We start from the raw sequence: 7,306 nt of genomic DNA, 5'->3' as shown, positions 1-7,306 counted from the left end.
TTTTTTAGAAGGTATAGAAACTACAATACGAACACAACAACATCAATAACAACAACAACAATAACATTGTCATCAGCATCAACAACAACAACAGCAACAACAATAGCAACAACAACAACAACAAATGTATAAGAGGAGAGAATAGGCACAAAAATTTGCTTGGTAATTAGTGATATTTTTGGTACAGGTAGATTAGCTTTGTTCAATACTTCAGTAGCCATCGTCGTCGTCATCATCGTCATCCTTCTCCTCATCATCATCATCTTTATCATCATCTAAAATCGTCGTTATCATCATTATCTTAAACGTCATCACATTTACTTTGTAAACATTTTTCATTCTAAAAAAGAATTTCATTAATTTTCTCGTCAGCCAGAATTTCGATTTTTAATTGAGGCATTGTTTTGCCGAGTTCATGTTGAAATTATGTTTTAATTCTTTAATTAAATTTTTATTGATCTCGGGTTTTAAAATGCCATTACGTGTCTTTAGTTGTAACATTACTTTTCAAGCAACAATATCTTAAATAACATCAACAAGACAACAATATAGCATTGCTGTCACCAAAAAAACATCAACAACATTTTAACGTCTTACTCACATCACTATTTCATCTTCACCATCATCATTAACAACAACACCTTCTTCGACAACACCAACAACAACATCAGCACATCAATAACAACACCATTAAAAACGACATCTGCATAAATAATCTAGCTCGAGTAGTCTCAAACATCTCCTCATCAACAACTACTTTTACTATTACTACTACTACTACTTCTACTACTACTGCTACTACTACTACTGTTGCTACTGTTACAACTACTGCTACTGCCACCACTACTACTACACTACTGCTGCTACTACTACAGCTACTGCTGCTACTACTTCTACCATTACTGCTACTACTACTATTACTACTACTGCTAATACAAAACAACAACAACAACAACAATAATTTCAAAATTATAAACAAAACTAAAAAATATCAACCAACTCTATAACGATATGCTATCATTGATATATCAAGAGTGAGCTAATGAACTAACCAATGTAACGTGATGAGTCCAGGTAAAACATAACATACATGCTTGCTTATACAAGAATAATGATGCAACACATATATATGTATGTGTGTGTGTACGTTCGCATTTATGTTTGTACGTATGCGTATCAAAATTCACTTTCGTGTTTATTCATACGCGTATGTATGCGTGAGTCTTGTTTATTGTAGAAAGAGAAAAAATTTAGTCAATTTTGAAAAAAAAAAAATTTATAAAAAATTTTTTATTTCGCAATAAATTTTTAGCTTTTTATTTGTATCCATTTTCATACCTGCAACGTTCGTCGTAAAAAAAAGGTTGGACATGCATTAGTAGAGTTTTGATGATGCTGATGATGATGGTGATGACGATGAGAATGATGACGATGATGACGACGATTTGATAATGATAGATGGTGATAATGATAGGTAATGAAAATGATACAGTATATTTAATAATGATGATGGTCTGATAATGATGGATGATGATAACGATGACGATATATGTTCTTTTTTGACCGTGTATGTTAATTTTTTTGATTATTCTTTTTCACTTATTTTTTTATAAACTTTGATACAAATAAATGTATATATACAGTATAAAAAATGTTTCACCTGTGCTTTTGTGTAAAATAATGAAAAACACATCCAGTTTTGTGAGTTGTTTTTTTATTGGTTCTGTATGATACACACACACACACACACACACACACACACACACACACACACACACACACACACACACACGCACGCACACACACACGCACGCACACACACACATAATTATGTGCCTAAAAACTTGTAAACATACAAACATAGTTTTGTTTATAGATAGTATACAACTTAATAGCTAATGCATATATACATTAAATTCAAAAAAATAGTATACAAACAATACTAAATACAAACTTGTACTATTTCATTTCAACAAAACAAAAAGTTTGTATACTTTGTATATAATGTGTATATTGTATTAGGCATATATGCGTTTAAAGGAGCGAGAACGCGTTCTGCCTGAACAAATTCAATTGCATTGTTTGGTATTTGTATTGTTTTGGTATTTGTATTGTTTTGGTATTTTTTATTTGTTCAGTATATTTTTTTAAACGAGTAAATTTTTACGGCGATGTTGCTTTTGTTTTAAAGAGATACAGTATATTGTATGTCTGTATGCGTATGTGTGTATGTGTTTGCTTGTATATGTGAGTCTTTGTGTGTATATAAGGTATGACAAGGTTAAATTTCAATGACCTATTCAACATGGTTCAGTTGCTGCTCTGATTGTATTGGCATGATTTATACACTTTCACATGCATGTATAGGTATGTAGGTGTGTGTGTGTCTGTATATGTATGTTTGTATGCGTGTATGTGCGTGTGTGTTTGTGTGTGTTTGTTGTTTGTATGTGTATATGCGTGTCTTTGTGTTTCATTGCATGTTTGTATATATCTTCGTCTGTGTGTTTGTTTGTATTTGCATAGATCTTGCAAACTGTTGCACATGCGTCTGGTTAATGAGTCTATTTAAACTTTTATAATGTATTTTTTTTTCTTAAAAATTGTTCATATTTAGCTCATTAACTCAACAAGTTGTTTACAAAAGATTTTCCCACGTGGAAGTTAAATTAATAATCCATCCTGAGTTACAATCTTAAGTGAACGCACTTAATATATACAATCAAGTTAAACATACAAACATACAAGTGATCTATTTATACAAACGTTTAAACACATACAAACTAGTTAAACAACATACAATCAAGTTTAGCATCTAAACATTTAAACAAACAGGTAAAACCTAAAAACATACAAACAATTTATCTATGCAGACATTTAAACCAACATACAAACTAGTTAAACATACAAACATGGGCAAACAAAACAGCCCTTCAACAAAACTAACAAACTCCTATTAAACTTGTCCGTTCACATTTACTTCAATAAATAAACTCTGGTCTGTCTGTAACGTGATACAACATACACACATACATACACACACGTGTATATGTTTTAATGATTTATGTTAAATAAATACATAAATAATAGAAAGATACGTGTGACATGCGTGTTTATAATACTGTGTGTAAGTGCATGTGTGAGTTTGTTTGTATGTTGCATGTATGTATGTTTGTATGTCTGTCTATCTGTATGCATGTGTGTGTTTGTGTGTGTTGTTTGTATGTAAGTATAAGTTTGTACGTATAATTCTCTCTGTCTTTCCCTCTGTCTCTCTCTTTCTCTCTGTCTGTCTAATTCTTTCTGTCTTTCTCTCTGTATGTCTGTCTGTTTGTCTCTCTCTCTCTCTCTCTCTGTATATATATAAATATAAATATATATATATATATATGTAAATATATAAATATATATATATATAAATGTATATTAGGATTAATATGTATAGATGCTTGTGTAAGCGCTTATATGTGTACGTTCATTTATCGACGACAAGCAAATATGGAAAGCTAATGTAAATTGTTGAGCAAACATTTGGGCAAGTTTGTTTGCCCTGGCTGATGAGAGGGTCTCTCTTAAGTTTTGTACGCGTTTGTATATGTTTGTATGTGATTGTATGTTTTTGAATATGTTTGTATAGGATTGTATGTTTTTGTATATGCTTGTATGTGATTGTATGTTTTTGTATATGTTTGTATGTGATTGTATGTTTTTGTATATGTTTGATTGTGCTTTCGTATGTTCATTTGTGTATGTGTTTGTGTATGTGTGTGTATGTTTATGTGAAGATTTTAAAAGATGTGTACATATTCGGCTTTCATCCACACGTATTTAAATGCATGCAAGTTTACAGGATGTATTGTTGTGTGAGTTATACAAGAAGCACAACATTTGACACACGTGAGAATATCATTGTTTAAACATTAACATACAAACGTTCGTTCGTTGTTTGCACGTGAACAGCAAACATGGCAAACACAAATTTGTTTTTGCTCATTTTGTGACACATGCAAACATTTCTATGAAAAAACAAATTTGCAAATGTATATTTTACCATTTAAAAAACGTTTTTCAGGAAGACGTACGTGTTATATGTGCGACTTTGTTTTTTAATTAGTTGGCACTCGTTTGTTTGGAAGTATGCAAGAATGTATGTTTTTTTTGTTTATTTGTATGTATGTGTGTATATATGTATGTTTGTGTTTATGTATTTGTTTATAGGCTTGTGTGCCTGTTGGTTCTTTGTTTTTCGTAGGTCGGTTTTTATATGGTGGTTTGTATGTCTGTGTATTTCAATATGTTTATGTGTTTATTTTTTGTATGTGCATCTGTATAGATGCGTATTTGTATATGTGCGTATGTATGTATGTCTGAACGTGCTAGTCTTGAGTTTCAAGAAGAGGTTGTTCAAATTGTTCAGAATTGTTTGCTCAACTAGCGACCAAGATCCGATGCGTATGCTAGTGAAAACGTTTGTATGTGCTGTTTGTATGTTTCTTGTATGTTTGTGTATGTTTTGTATTTGCTGGTATTATATATTTGTTTGCACATGCATCAAATTTTTTACTTAATTCATCAAATTAATTCTCGGCATGCTGGGAAATCATTGTCAACATCATTCATATTCATCATCTTCATCTTCCTCCTCTTCATAGCTTCGCCAGTTTCTTCATCATCATCCTGAACTCTAATTCATCGCTGTATTGTTTTTGTAATCATTTTAGTCGTCGTCATCGTCGTCAGCATCCCAAATATCGTTGTTATCAATTTGTTATCCTCGTTACCAAAAATTGTTCCCTACAATTGCTTTCACATCACCATCGTTATCATCATTTTCTTTCTCATCATCATCATCATCTTCTTCCTCCTCCTCCTCCTCCTCCTCCTCATCATCATCATCATAGTTCAGATCAGCCAATCAAATTGAAATCTCTTAGAATTAAATTCATTCATTCGTTCGAATCGTTTAAACGTTTTGCGAGCTGAAAATCGAATTAGGAACGGTTCTCGGCAAGTATTAAGTAGGACATCCCTCTTTTTTAATTCGGTTTTTTTATTAAGTTTTATTTTAAAAAATCATTTTGTTGTTATTATTATTATTATTATTATTATTATTCAATCTAGGCATTCGAGTATTATCTAGGTACTGTGTTATTTTCCAATTTGGCTTGTTTGAATGTGACAAAGTGGTAAAATTTTGAAAATTCTATATTGCGTTTCAATAAAGTTTTGTAGTCTAATTAATTTCATTTCATTTGTTAGGAAAGAGACAATTTAGAGCAGCAAAATAACCCAACGACAACAACAACGACGACGACATCATCATCAACAACAACAACAACAATAACAATAGAATAAAATTAATTTATAACATAGCAATTCAAAAGTGAACTCTAAGAGAAGGACCAAGAAAATTTTTCTAAATATATTCGTAATTATATTGTGCATCGTCTGATACAAAAACAACAAAATCTACTCAATAAAACAACCATTCAGTTAATCACCATCTATATCATCTCTATCATCATCTATATCATCTCTATCATCATCTATATCATCTCTATCATCATCTATATCATCTCTATCATCATCTATATCATCTCTATCATCATCTATATCATCTCTATCATCATCTATATCATCTCTATCATCATCTTTTATACCATCATCATTATTACTGTTGTCAACACATCATCGTCGTCATCATCATCGTCGTTCACTGACGTCATCATCATCATCATCGTCGTCGTCGTCGTCTTCGTCTCAATAAAACGTACTAGAGGGTTTGTTAAATTGTTTCGAGGAATAAAATGGGCACTGAGCTGACTCTACTGCGACAATAAATCCCACAATCGCGTTCTTTCAAAATCTAATGACGTCATCGTAACAACAACAACAACAACAACAGCAACATTACGTCACAACATCAGGACAACAACAAAGCATTACGTAACAACAACAACATAACAACAACAACTCAATTATACGTTTTTGAGTGACGATCATTGATGTGAGTGAACTCGTTTTCATCGTTGTAACGTAGCATCTCTTTCTCTTTATTTTCATCATCATATCATAATCATTTGACATAGCCAGCTATCATTTTATTACCATAACTTTATTCATTGTTAATCAGCTACCATTTTAAAACTTGTTAAAGATCAGCATAATTAATACCGGGTTAAATGAAGCCAATTAGCAGCACTAACTGTGTTAAAAAAACGACAAGGCGAATATGATAATGGTGAAAATACATTGAAGAATGTATATGTTAATTTTAAATCAATGTCTATATTTTCTGTCTTCTGACAACAACAACAACAACAATAACAACAAAAACAACAACAAAAGTATAACAACACCAACAACTAAATTTAAAAAAATACACCAACAACAGCATCCGTAACATCTACACCAGTAACACAAACAACGACTACAACAACAACTGCAACTGTAGACAACAAACATCACCATCAAAAATATCTGCAAACAACGACGACAACAACAACAACAATGTCGTCGACATCGTCATCGTCAATTCGTCGCAACCTACCGAAACGATCCTCTCGAAGCATTGATGACCAGTGGCAAGGGTTTGATCGCCAGCAGCAACAACAACAACATCAACAACAACACCAACAGCAACAACAACAACAACATCAACAACAACAACAACATCAACGTCATCAATTCACCTCGTCTCCCACTCAACAAATGCACACCATCGACCCACGTATGTACACCTACAGGCCTGGACACAGGATAAGAACCTCGGGACAGTCTAAAAGTGAGTGAGTGAGTGAGTGAATGAGTGAGTGAGTGAGTGAGTGAGTGAGTGAAAGAGTGTGTGTGTGTGTGTGTGATTGATGACGATGATGAAGTTGTGACGATGATGATGATGATGATAGTAGCGTTTTGTTGATGGCAATAATTATGATGAAGACGACGATAACGACAGCAACAACATTTTTTTTGTTTTTTAAAATAAAAGGTGTCGTTGTTAACGATGATGATGATGATGATGACGACGACGATGATGATGATGACGACGATGATGATAATAACCCAATGTCACGTTACGGCCGAAACAGCGTTGGAAATGACCATGGATGGTGTTGATAATGATGATGAAAGTGATGATGATGATGAGAGTGATGATGATGATTATAAAGAGGATAACAATGATGATGATGGTGATGATGAAGATGATGATGATGTAATATTAATCTAAGCCTGACATTAAGTTCGGAAAAACGTCATCACTATCATCACCACCACCACCACCATCATCATCATCATCATCATCTAC

The sequence above is a fragment of the Helobdella robusta genome, assembly GCF_000326865.2.
Source record: "Helobdella robusta unplaced genomic scaffold HELROscaffold_31, whole genome shotgun sequence".
Taxonomy (NCBI): domain Eukaryota; kingdom Metazoa; phylum Annelida; class Clitellata; order Rhynchobdellida; family Glossiphoniidae; genus Helobdella; species Helobdella robusta.
Note: the sequence above shows the minus strand (reverse complement) of the source record.